Source organism: Cricetulus griseus, assembly GCF_003668045.3.
Source record: "Cricetulus griseus strain 17A/GY chromosome 1 unlocalized genomic scaffold, alternate assembly CriGri-PICRH-1.0 chr1_1, whole genome shotgun sequence".
Taxonomy (NCBI): domain Eukaryota; kingdom Metazoa; phylum Chordata; class Mammalia; order Rodentia; family Cricetidae; genus Cricetulus; species Cricetulus griseus.
Window position 1 is genome coordinate 158,362,714 of NW_023276807.1, and position 13,053 is coordinate 158,375,766.

At 43.5% G+C, this 13,053-nt stretch overlaps 1 long non-coding RNA gene and 1 pseudogene across 6 annotated transcripts in view; one reads left to right on the plus strand and one right to left on the minus strand.

Moving 5' to 3' along the window:
• The window catches only part of LOC103162502, a 105,569-nt gene that overhangs the window by 74,580 nt on the left and 17,936 nt on the right, over positions 1-13,053 (minus strand). The gene's annotated exons all lie outside the window — the stretch shown is intronic.
• LOC118237823 lies at positions 10,990-11,877 on the plus strand (annotated as a pseudogene).

Sequence of the window (13,053 nt, forward strand, 5' to 3'; positions counted from 1 at the left end):
AGATTAAAATTGAGGAAGTCTTCCAACTTTCTTTCCACTCTCTCCATTGTCTGTGTGCTCTGGTTTTGCATTCTGGACTGTCTTCCAAACCTAACTGCAGCCTCTGGGCTGGCCTTGACCCTTAAGATCACCCTTCCACTTCAAAGTGAAGAATTTATGAAACTTTGGGGAAAACTTTGGCCAAAATCTGAGGTTGTTTTTGTGAGAGGGGGGCAATACTGTAGTCATCATAAATTAGTAACAAAAATGCAGACGTGTCCTGCAAGCTTGGAACACGCTGTATGATGTTAGTAGTTGGCCAGTGGCTTTCATCCCAGGAAGGGAGTGGGGTAATGCTACATTTTGCTGAGGGCAAAATGACAGTTTGGCTGTTGTGTGTACTCTAACCAAATGGCCCCAAAGCTAACTCCACTTCTTATCTCATCCTTTGGCCAATAGATACAAAGCCCCATGACCAGCCAGGATCAGGACCCATTGTCATAAGGTGCTGAGCTAGAAAAGGAATGTGTAGAATCCTAGGGTTAGGAGGTAAGCTTGGGATAAATAACCTAGTCAAATGTCCTTCTAGGAGTGAGGAAAATGGGTGTGTAATTCAGTGCAACATGCCCCAAATGTTAGCTATTAGAGTAAAAACTACTTGATCAAGTGGAGACCTACTATTCTACTTGGGCCAAGGGACCACCCCTGGGAAGGCAAGTCATGCCAATGAGCTGGTGAATGCTTAGTCCTTCCATGAGATAGTGAACTTTTCTACCCAGAATCCTCAAGCAGTTCACTGAACCACAGTTACAAAGCTCTGAAGTCGCATGCCTTTAATCCCAGCACTCAGGAGGCAGAGGCAGGCGGATCTCTGTGAGTTCGAGGCCAGCCTGGTCTCCAGAGAGAGTGCCAGGATAGGCTCCAAACCTGCACAAAGAAAAGCTCTGAAGTCTGCCTGCTTTTCTGGATAGTTTTCATTTCCTTCTTTCTATCTCTTCTCTAAGCATGTTTTCCTGAACACTTTGGGCTTTCCCTGAACACCTCCTTACTCTTTCTCCAGAGTCTCCCTCCCCACCACATAGCTGCTTGTCTACACCACATCTGACCTCCATGCCAGTTTAAATGGAGTGGTCTTTTTGCCCTTCTTTCTTCTGTTCTCCTCCTCTAGGTATCTGCTGCCAGAATTTACAGTTTGCTTGCTGTGGGGTTTTTCCCTAAACTGTATTAAAATTGTCCTCAGGCTTCTATTTGATCCATTCTTAAATTCTTCTATTAATGATACAAAAGAGCCCCAAGAAAAAAACTTTGATCTCCCCTGAATAATTGGATGACCCAGGTGGGCCCTCAAAATTCCAGTAGTAATAATTAGTAAATGGTGCAATTCTAATACCCATCTAAAAATGGTTCGGTCCCCTGGGAAGCAGCTTTGGTTCGGGGCTCTCTAGAAGGGAACCATGATTCAAGGATACGGATAAGCATGTTCATTCAAGAGGTGGCCCAAGAATGCAGTGGAGATCTAGAAGTGACAAAGTATGCTGGAGGATGTGCTGAGTCACCAGATGTGCCTTCAGGAATGTGGTACCTACTCCTCAGCTACTCGGTATGTGGCTGACAGCAGCTGGGGCACTCTAGGAATTGATTTTGGCCCTGGTTGCATGCCAGCAGCCTGGACACAGGCATGCTTGATGCAAAGGTATGATGCCTCATTCCTTCCTGCAGTCACAGCTGAATGGTACCCCAGCTTCAGGTCTCCCAGTCAATTCACGAGGCTGCTTTCTTCTTAATCAGCTGCCTTTCCTTCCCCAAAGGAGCTACACCTGAAAACACTCCCCAGCTACCCTCTGCTTACTAATCTCCCTAATGGCATGCCTACTGATATGCTTACCCCAGAACCTAGACTGCAAGGGTGGGTCTGACGGCTTGCTCAAGAAAGCAAAAGTTAAAAGCTAAAAAAGCAGTAAGGACCACCTTGGTGGCCCTAGAAGGCTTAAATGCAGTCCCCACACAGATGGTAGTAGAAACTGTTAACTGAGGTGGGTCATGAATGGCAAAAGACAAGGTGTCAGCAGGTGCAATGTATCAAGTATTTGAGAAATGAGGGTCTGAGAAAAAATGGAATCAGGTGGCCATTTCTGGCGGTATTAGGTGTTTCACAACAACAACAAAAAGATAATGGAAAGTAGAAAAGTAGCTGTTAGCCATTAAAGACCAGCTGTGTGTCATGACTAAACATTCATGTACCTCTTTAATTCTTACGTGCAGATCCAATTCCCATGGTAATGGCATTAGAAAATGGGGGTTTGGGAGACAATTAGGTCACGAGGGTCAAGCCTTTGTGAATGAGATTAGCGCCCTAATAAGAGACCCCAGAGAGCTTTTGGGCCCATTGAGACATGAAAGAGTTTACAATGAGAGGATAGCTTTCCTAACAGGAAGTGGATCCTCTGACACCGACTGGTGCCTCCTGGATATCAGACATGAGTCTCTAAAACAGTGAGGAGCTGATCTCTGTTGCCCATAAGCTGCCCATTGCAGAGAGCAGACACAGAGAAACTGTGGAGCCACAGGCCTTGTTGAAGTCTATTATGAGGATCTCTCAGACAGGGAATACAAAGCTAGATCCAGGGTTTAACCTGTTTAATCTGGTTGGACTGTCATCCTAGCCAGATCTTTCCTCCTGCCCTTCCCCCACCTCCTTCTTCTCATTCCATAGCCCGGGATATGGTACTCACTAGGTAACCCAGGATGGCCTAGAACACATAACAGTCTTCCACCCTCAGCCTCCCAAGGCTGGCATGCCTGCTAGGCTTCCCAAGTGATGTAGAATTGCTTCTCTGAACATATTTTCTGTCCCTCATCTTTACTCTTCTTTCTAGCTCTTTCTGGATACATGATGGTGTTCTACAAATCCCTTTAGCTACCTTCACTCTTCTCCCTCATCACAGCCCCTGTCCACTGCTCAGAACCAGTGTTTCCTAGTGACTTATCCTTGAATCCAGTGGTCCTTCCTTTGACTGGCTCTCTGCTGTTGAGACCCTCCAGTTTTCATTTCCATTGTAATGCTCTTCAGATGGATAGTTTCTCTTTGCTTTTCTTTTACACTTTGTCTGTCTTCATTAAAATTCTCATTTGTCTTTGCCTTTATATTCTGACCTCAGTGTTCATTTTTTTAGGTCTTTTTTTTTTTTTAATTTGACAAATGGCATGCCTTTTTCACCAAGGTCAACTCGTTGGAATTTGCCTTGCATTTATTTGGAACATGTTTCTTTATTTCTCTATTCCTGGCCCGTGTTTGTTTCCACACAATAAATGTGTAAGGTCTGCTTGCAATTTTATCAGTCTAGAATCAGTGCAGGAGAATGGTGAGAGATTCCCACATTCTTCTTAGATCCTTGTATTTCTCCAAACAACTGTCTCTGTTTTGGGTAACCCCCAAATTAGAGTGTGTCAGCATCCCAAGGCTATCAAGGTAGAAACCTGGAAATGTTAGTATAATGGGCATGTTTTCAATGCCTTCTATCTTGGTAGTGAGCATAAGGGCATCTTGGAGAAGGACCAGGAAGTGCTAAGTACTTAGTCAAGCTTCCAGAACTCTCTGTTTGCCTGTCCAGCCTTTTCCCTGACACATGGGGTTGCCCCTTGACTGTCAATAGCAGCAGTTGTGTGAGAGAAAAATCCTTTCCAGACAAATTGGGACTTTTGAGTTTTGACCCCTTTTCTGCTCCCATCTCAAGATGAGAAGCATCTGGAAGTAGTTGCCAATCATTGTGATGGCAACATTCCCGTATGCCTCACCTTCTCCACTCCCAAAATTGGTGGGATGGGTGTCAACCCATAGAGACTGTTGGAAATAGGGTACTGTATGTATAGTCCAATCTCTCACTTCAGGGAGAAACTGAGTGCTGAGGGTTTCCCAAATGTGTGGGGAAGTGTCTAGAGCCGAGTCTGCCTTCATGTGTCTCTGCTTTGTCACCCACTTGATAGTCTTCACTTTTCTGGTGCGTTGATGCCTCTCAGGTAGAGATGACCCATTGATTGGGACATTGGGTGCATCTGTGGGTAGAAAAGGAGTCAGTGCCCTTTCTGCCACGCTGCAGCTATCACACTCCACATTTCTCAGTGCAATAGGAATTCTAGATCTGCTGTGGCCTACAGTGAGAGCAAGGATCAAAAGTTCATAAAGCAGGCAAGCTAGAATGGAAATAGTATACATAAAAATCCATCACACAAATGCATTTAGTGAGAAGGTCCTGAGAATATGCCATCTGAAAAAAAAATGCTAGGGGCTACTGCTGAGAAAGCCTCTCACATCACCGAATGACTCTACTCCATAGGTCAGACGGAACACACCATAGGAGTTTATTACAGAACTCTGCTCCTTTGTAAAACGTGGTATGACATATTCCAGAAATGATAGAAGTGAGGCAACAGAGTTAACTGCTGAGAGAAAGGCAGGCATAATGAGAAACTACAACAGCATGGCACCCAGGCAAGAGAACTGAAGCTCATACATATCATCCATGAGGATGGGATAGTTGGGCTACCAGCAGACATATTAGTCAGCATACACAGTGTCTTTGTCATTTTTCTACTGCTGTGACAAAGCACCGTCATCAAGGAAACTTATAGAAGGAAGCACTTAATGGCGGCTCACTTTCTGAAGGTGAGTCCATAACCATCATAGTGGGGAGCATGGCAGCAGGCAGGCAGGCAGCCATGACGCTGGAGCAGCAGTTGAAAGCTTGCATCCTGATTTATGAGTTGGATACAAAGAGAGCGAGACTGGGCCTGGTGTGGGCTCTTGAAATCTCACAGCCCAAGCCCAGTAGTAACGCAGCTCCTCCAGGTTAAAGTGGAGTGTAGGGTTATCAAGAGAAATGCCAGTATTATCTGCACAGAGAACAATGGGCTTGGATTTCAGTTCTGCTCTTCAACAGCGTTATGGTCTGGTCTTTTCGATATTATTGAGATCCTCTATGTCTCAACTTCCCTACTTACCAAGCAGTGACAGTACTCTCTAGTTCTGGAGCTCCTGAGAGGTACCAAGGGAGCTGCAAACACCTGACAGAACTCTTGGTACACAGTGTCCCTCCAGAAATGTCCATTACTCTTTCCTTACAGAAATATTTTGGGGGTGAATTCTTCTCAAAAAGGTTGGCAATATTATGGAAGTCCAAAAGTTATGATGAGAAAAATAATCATGATTTTAGCTTCAGGAACCAAATTCATGTTGTGAGCTTTCATTTCCATGGGACTTCAGAGAAGGCTTCTAATAGCTTCTTTATACTGCAGGGTGTTTGATGGTGGCTGATTATGTCACTTGGAGTTTATTTATTACTAGTCTCTAAAATGCCCTTTGGGACCAGGACCACTCTACTCCACTTGATAATTTTATGACAGCCTGAGATTTAAGGGTATTATCCATTCCTAGAGAGCTGGATTTTTTAAACTAAAAAATTATATCCAAAGTGGGAGAATTTAAAACACTAAGTTCTTAATCCTACTGTCATCCCCTCTGCCAGCCTTTGTCATCTTGCTGATTATCCTCTTTCATCTCACCCACTTGACAAAGTGCAGCGCTGGAAAACAGAGAAGAAATCACCTAAGACTACTTGCATATGGGAGCTTCTAGGTCAGTTTCCAGGATATCTGTTTAGCTTCTTAACATTTCAAATACTTGTAGCTATTGCCTACATCCCCAAACCCTGAAACTCTCAACACTAGATTTATTTTTTAAGAGATGTTGCAAGAAACCCTCATGATTTGAAGATTGGAAACAAAGTCTTGACTGAGGGAAGCCTCGGGGAATCTAAGCCACATACTGCTCTTGCAGGGGAGCCAAGTCCTGTCCCCAGCCTGTAACCCCTCCACGAGGATATGATGCCTCTGGCCTCTGTGGGCATCTTCACACATGTACACTTACCCACACAGAGACTCTTACACATGCACATAATTAAACACAAAGACGCTTCAGCTCGACTCTGAAGTGAAGAGCTCCTTTTCATGCCCATGTCCCCCACCCCATAAATTCCCTGTCCTGTCTTTCTGTCCTGTGTGATAAACAATGCCATTATCTTTATCTAAACAATGACTCATGTAACTTTTGTTTTATTAATTTAGGTCACATGCACTAACTGAAGGAACTTAATTTTAAGGCAATCCGGTGAAGTATGCAAGGCAGGTGCTATGAGTCCTGTAAATGGAAGAAATGGACCTAAGAAATCATTGAACATGTTTACCTATGATTTTAAAAGCTCATGCCATATTTGAATTCCCTCTATGCCATATCTCCACTTAGACCGTAGTGGAACAAACACATACAGTGTTCGTAATCTCTTATGAGAAGCACACTGAAGGCCCAACTCAGGACAATTCCTAGTTGTGTAAGTCGAAGTTCTCCAGAGAAATAAAACCAGATACGGATATATGTGTGGTGTGTGTGTGTGTGTGTGTGTGTGTGTTGTGTGTGTGTGTGTGTACATAAAGAAAAAGAGTATTACCTATAGTAACTAAACGCATACATATGTATGTGTATATGCATATATACAGCCACACCTACAGAGAGAGACAGAGATTGATGACAAACTGGATCACATGATACAAAATTGGAGAAATAACACAATAGCCATCTGCAAGTTAGAGACACGGGAAGGCCAGTAGTAGGGTCACTTTATAGACCAGACTGGCTTAGAACTCACTGAGATCCACCTGCATTTGCCTCCCCAGTGCTGGAATTAAAGGCATGCACCAACACATCTGTGTCCCTAAAACACTGCCTAATGAATGCCCCAGTTTTAAAACAGAGCGCTAGACTCCCTACTCCAGCTGAAAATACTTAAGCCTTCCTCTTCCACCATGAGGCTACTTCGAGGCCATCTGCAGGACTGCTAAAAACTCATCAGGAGCTGCCCAAAGGGCACTGGAAGCTGCCTCTCAAGAAACAGTTGGCTCCTCTCCCAGGCCCACAATGTTAACAATGCAGGATGAAAGTTGGACGTCTTTGCCTTTACTTTGTGTCTGTTTGTCTCCTTTACTGTGGCTGAAGGGACACAGGTAAATCATTGTCCTAACTCTAGAGACACCCTGGATTCTACAATGAACAAAACCTCATGGGACACCCCCCACCTCTATTAAGATGAGAACAATTATCCATGATGTTGAGGCCCTTGTTTTGGAACACTAAAGCAGAAGCATTCATTTTCGGAAACTAGATTGCTCCCTTCAAGTAATCACAGTTCTAAGGACTTGGTCTCAAAGAACCAGAACTGAGAGAATAATAACCATGCCACACTTTCACCACGATTGCTAAATTATGCCTGTCCCTTCCTTCTCCCCCAGTTCTTTCTCTGCTTAAACCTGAAGCATGCCAGGACCCTTAAGATGGACTGGAGGCCACTGGGTCTCTTCATTTATTCCTCTTCCCTCATTTAACAAATCTCCCTCTACTTCTCATCATTCCTCATCTATTTTGTGAGCGTTTGGGGGCCAATACCAGCCTAGCTTTCTAAGGCTGTGTGATGGGGGAGGTCCTTCTGTGTATATGTTTGTCTGTTTGGTTGATAATAAAGTACTGTTGGCCAATAGGAAAGCAAGATAGGTGGGACTAGGAGTCAAGGAGGATTCTGGGAAATGTAGTAAAGAAGTCTTGTGATCCAGGCAGGAAGTGGCATAGCAGGCAGACTCAGAATATAAGCAGAAAATCTCTTTCTTGCTCTTCCTCTTCCTCCTGCTCTCTGCTCTGCAGCCGCCATGTGATCCCAGGAAGACAGGACACAATCCGCCGGTGTCCTCCATAAGTCTTATGATTATGGTTGATAATTAAGACTGAGCTAGCAGATAAGAAATCATAGTCAATTGGCCAACAGCATTGTAAATAATATAAGACTCTGTGTGTTATTTTGGGTGCCCACATGGCAGAGGGGCTCAGGTTGCTGGTGGAAAGATTTATCATAATAGCTGTGGAAGCCCAGGGTTTTTTGTTTTTGTTTTCGTTCTTTTGGTTTGGTTTGGTTTTGCTCCTAAAATGCCAAGAACATTGTCACTGTACTATGCATCCAAATCCTTCCATCTTGGGAGAAAGGAGTGTGATTGATAGTTTTATAAGTGAACACAATCAATTATAGTACCAAGCTACTCCATTAAACATGAATCTAAGTACTACTATGAAGCTGTTTGTTCTGTGAACTTGTCCTGAAGAGAACAAACTTTCACTCACGTCAGGCAGAGCACAACCATGGACCAAGGAAACATTTCACTCAAATCTAGCTTGCTCAGGGCTGGAACGATGGCCCAAGAGATAAGAACATCGGCTGCTCTTGCTGAGGACCTGGGTTCAGTTCCCAGCACCTGCATGGTAGCTCACAAAACCACCTCAGGCACCACACACGCACATGGTATACATATATACATAAAGGCAAAACACATTCAAAATAAATAAATCTAAAAATAAAAAATCTAGCTTGCTCAAATGGTGAGATTAGTTAGGGTTACTTACTGAAATGTAGATGAGGGGCCACTTAAAAAAAGTATGAGCAATTTATGGCAGTTACACCACTGAAGAAAAGTTTCTCCTCTAGAACTGTTCATATATCCATGGGGTGGACCATGGCCTTGGAAGCCTTCTCCCTTAGTAGCCATTAACTATGTATAACTCCTTAAGGATAGGAAGGGATTTTTAATCCACTACCTTCCACCATAATTGAAAATGAATGGACTCAATCTTGCATAGGTCTCTTTTGGACCATCACAGCTACTGACAGTTTAAGAGAGTAATAGCCATGTCACGCCTAGAGGACAGCAGGCCACAGCAGCATTTAATAGGTGTGGTTAGCATTACAACTGATAGACTCTGAGTAAGAAAATTGTCTCTAATAGTCAGGGTGAGCCCCGATTGAAACTAATCAATACTGGTGACCAATACTGAGTTCTTCCCAAGAAAGAAGAAATTCTGCCTGCAGACTACTAAAGAAACACAGCTCCTGCCTGAGAGGTTCCATCCAGCCAACCTGAAAATTCCAGACTTTCCATGCCTACAACTTAACAACATCTCTTTGTAATACACAGCCAGCACCCTCTGGCCATGGGTTCCACCTCCAAGAATTCCACCAGCTGCTGATGTGAACCTCTCACAAGACTGCCAAGCTAACCTCCTGGAGAGCATGTAAATACGGTTGCGTGAGAATTCTGCAGTCAAGTCTTGCGTTCATTCATACCTCTTAGAGCTGCCTCAAACACTGCAGGTATGTCTGTTGGATAAGAGGTGGACTTTCAAAAGTATAAGCACTAAAAAAAGAATTCTTCCACAAACCAAGTGTTTTGGTACACATTTACTGATGTGGCCTCTTGCTACTTAACTACAAACCAGAACTGTGTCTCTCTGGATTGTCCTTTTCAGTTTTGTTCCCATAGCCAAATTGAATTCTGCCCCTACTCCACTACCCCCTAAAGATGTCCATTTGGTTGGAGGGAAATGCTTGCTTGCTTGCTTGCTTTTTGGCATACCAACCCAGAAGAATCTGAAGAGTCTAGAAAGAGAAAGACTAGAATTGGCCCAGCACTTTCTTTACTGTAGGTTCCCCAGCTTGCCTGGCCTGGTCAAGGGAGAATACTGGATTTGCATTAGAGAGAAGATGTTCAGTTAAGTTTATTTTTAAAAGAATTCAATCATCTAAAACATCAAATTACTGAATAAAAAATTACTTTAAAAAGGAGAAAAAATTTTCATTTTTCTAAAATTTGTTCAAGTCTTGATATGCACAAATGTTAAAGATGAGCTGTTTTTTGGTCAACTCTGAAGGGCTGTTCACATCCCATAGAGGACAGGGGACATGTTAAGGTCAGTGGTGACACAAGCCAGGTAAGTCACAGGGAAGGATAGGCTAGGGTGAAGGGGTGACAGAAAATGAACTAGAAACAGGGTGGTGGTTTACCCTCCTTTTAGTCTTCTTAATTCCTATTTGTTGAGTTTGTAACAGTAAGAATCAGGATTGCAGTCATGGAAATAGTGATTGAGACCAAGAAAGGGGTTTATTCTGATTGCTGTACTTGTTTGATGAGGTTAAAATGGAAAGACATTTACAATGCTGGGGGAGTGAATTCATGGCCAGCAAGGGTTATATTATAGTCAAGGCTTAGATTCCAAAGGGGAGGAAGGGTGGATCTCAGATACAAGGGTGACTTTGGGAGAATGGAGAATGACAAAGGAGGAAAGAGTAGCTATAAAGGCCACCAGGAAAGGAACGTATCTAAGAGGGGAGAGGGGGGTGGGTGGGTTCTCTATCGCAGCTGTGATTCTGTTAGAAATAACAGAGTAGAAAATAAAAATCAGCCTATCTTTGCCTTGGCGCTATGTTGTGCACGAGCTTTCAGCAGATATTTGAGGACCCAACAGATGAATGAACTTTGACGCCCTTTATGTTTTCATAACAGTTGATCATGTTTTTAGTAAAATAACTGAAAAGGTTTTAAAAATTCCAAATGTTCACTTCCAGCCAGCTTTTGGGGTCACCTTTGAATAAATCATTTGACAGTTACTACAGTGCAGTTAGGAAATCCCCTACTCAAATGTAAACAGAACATCCTCTAAAATTTACTTTTCCTTTTTTTCTTAAATCTCAGCCAGCTAGACCCAAAACTTACTTCATATTTGGTGTGAAAATTAGTGACTCTGTGTGGCTGCCACAGACAGAGGCTCTTTTGCATTTATGGTCTCTACCTTGACTGTGGGTGTGTATGCCTTCTGAAAGTATATTGGTACAAAACATAGGAAATTAGAATAACAAATTCCCATTTTAAAAAAATCACCAGATTCAACAAATGCTACTTAACTCTGTGTGTGTGTGTGTGTGTGTGTGTGTGTGTGTGTGTGTGTGTGTGTGTGTGTGTGTGTGTGCGCGCGCGCGCGCGCGCGTGTATGAATGTGTGTCCTCTGAAGGTAATAATGGTACAAAACATAGGAGATTAAAATAACAAATTCTCACTTCCAGGGTGCCCTTGGCGAAACCCCGGGTCATGGCTGGCGTGGTGAGCGGCGGCGGGGGCAGCCTGGACCCGCTCTTCTCCCTGACACGAGTGAGCCTGGCCAACCTAAAGCCCAACGCTGAATCCAGAAAATGGGAACGATGTCCAAGAGATCAGAGAAGAGGTAGGAAATGTGGCAGAGGCCATAAAGGAGAAAGACAGAGAGGAATTCGGCCCTGGCTGGGCTTTGAGGGAGGGCAGACTCCATTTTACATCCGAATCCCAAAATATGGATTCAATGAAGGACATAGTTTCAGGTAGGAAGGACATAGTTTGAGTCTCAGGAGACTGCAGTATCTCATTGATTTAGGGCCAGTTGATCCAACACAACCTATTGACTTAACTTAGCTTGTCAATGGGAGAGGTGTGACCATCCAACCACTTAAAAGGGATTATGGGGTCCAGCTGGTTAAAAACGGTGCTGATACTTTTCAAGCAAAAGTGAATATTGAGGTGCAGCTGGCTTCAGAATTAGCCATTGCTGCAATTGAAAGAAATGGAGGTGTTGTTACTACAGCCTTTTATGACCCAAGAAGTCTGGAAATCCTGTGCAAGCCTGTTTCTTTCTTTCTTCGGGAACAGCCCATTCCAAAGTGAATGCTCCCACCTGAAGCACTGATGCCGAATTACATGGATGCAAAAAACCGGGGTTACCCAGCTGGCGCTGCCAAGTTTCCCGAAGTAAGAATTGAACTCGCCATGAAGTATGGCTACGTTCTTCCCAATATTACAAAAGATGAACTTTACAGAATGCTCAGCGTTCGGAAGGATCCTAGGCAGATTTTCTTTGGTCTTGCTCCTGGTTGGGTGGTGAATATGGCGGATAAGAGAATTCTAAAGCCTACAGATAAGAATCTCCTCAAGTACTACAGCTCCTGAACTCCCTTCCAGTGAAGCAGACTTGTTGAGAGCCACTCAGGCTGAAACGAGGCTTCTTGAGGGTCTCAAGTCTTGCTTCGATCCCCCGCATCATTGTGGTCAGATCTGAAGTGAAATCCCAGGCAGTGGAACTAAACCTTTCGGAGTGTACGCCTCAAAAAGTCAAATGGTGATGGTCTTTAAGAAGGTGATTTTTTTTTTAATTACTTAAAAGCACCTTCCCCCATTTTTGTTTTTTGTTTTGAGGCAAGGTTTTTCTGTGTAGCCTTGGCTGTCTGTAACTCACTCTGTAGACCAGGCTGGCCTAAACTCACGGAGATCCCCCTGCTTCTGCCTCTGCTGGGACTAAAGGCGTGTGCCACCACCGCCCGGCTAAAACATTTTTTTACTGTCCGTCCTTCATGGTCTTTCTTTCCTGTTTTGTCAGAATGAAGGGCAAGTGTAGAGGATTGATTAGTAGGCCTGGGAGTGGGTGCTGAAGAGCTGCGGCTTCTTTTACTCAGTAGCCCCAAGGACGCTCTGCTACCCACTGTTAGAATAGTGAGTCCCAGCATGGAGATGCTTAGAATGTAACTGACAGCTGCTGAGTAGTCACAAAGGAGCATATCAGCAGTGGAGCTAGAGAAAGGAAGATCATGAATTAATTTTCCCAGCATTTGCAAGTATAGATAGTGGTCAAGCCATTAGCCAACTGATAAAAATTTGTCTCAGATTTCAAGACACTTCAGTTTAAGAAAACTTACTCAATGGTTATATAAGCCACATAAACAACTGGAAATAGGGGTTTGTATTTTGCTCTAGGTGGTGGTTGTGAGGCTGACCTTGAGTCCTGAGCTCTAGCTTTCCTGGCAGGTGGGACTACTGTGCCCAGCTTAAACTCAGTTACTGTAAAAGTTTCAGAAGTTAACAAGCTTTTCAAAGAGAAAGTGTGTCCAGATCTTGCAAAAGCTTAATTTACTGTAAGTGGTTATAGTTCTTGTTTGTATGAAGCATTGTCACGTGCATTCCATGCTATCCTCGAATTCCTGATCCTTTACTTCCAATGTCTTGAGATTGCAGGCATGAGCCCTAATGCCTGGCTGAACAATTAAACATTGATCTTGAATAATTTATTATAATTCTCCTACAGTTAAAATTATTCCTAGCTGGTTATCTTAAAATAAAAACCCAAAGCTC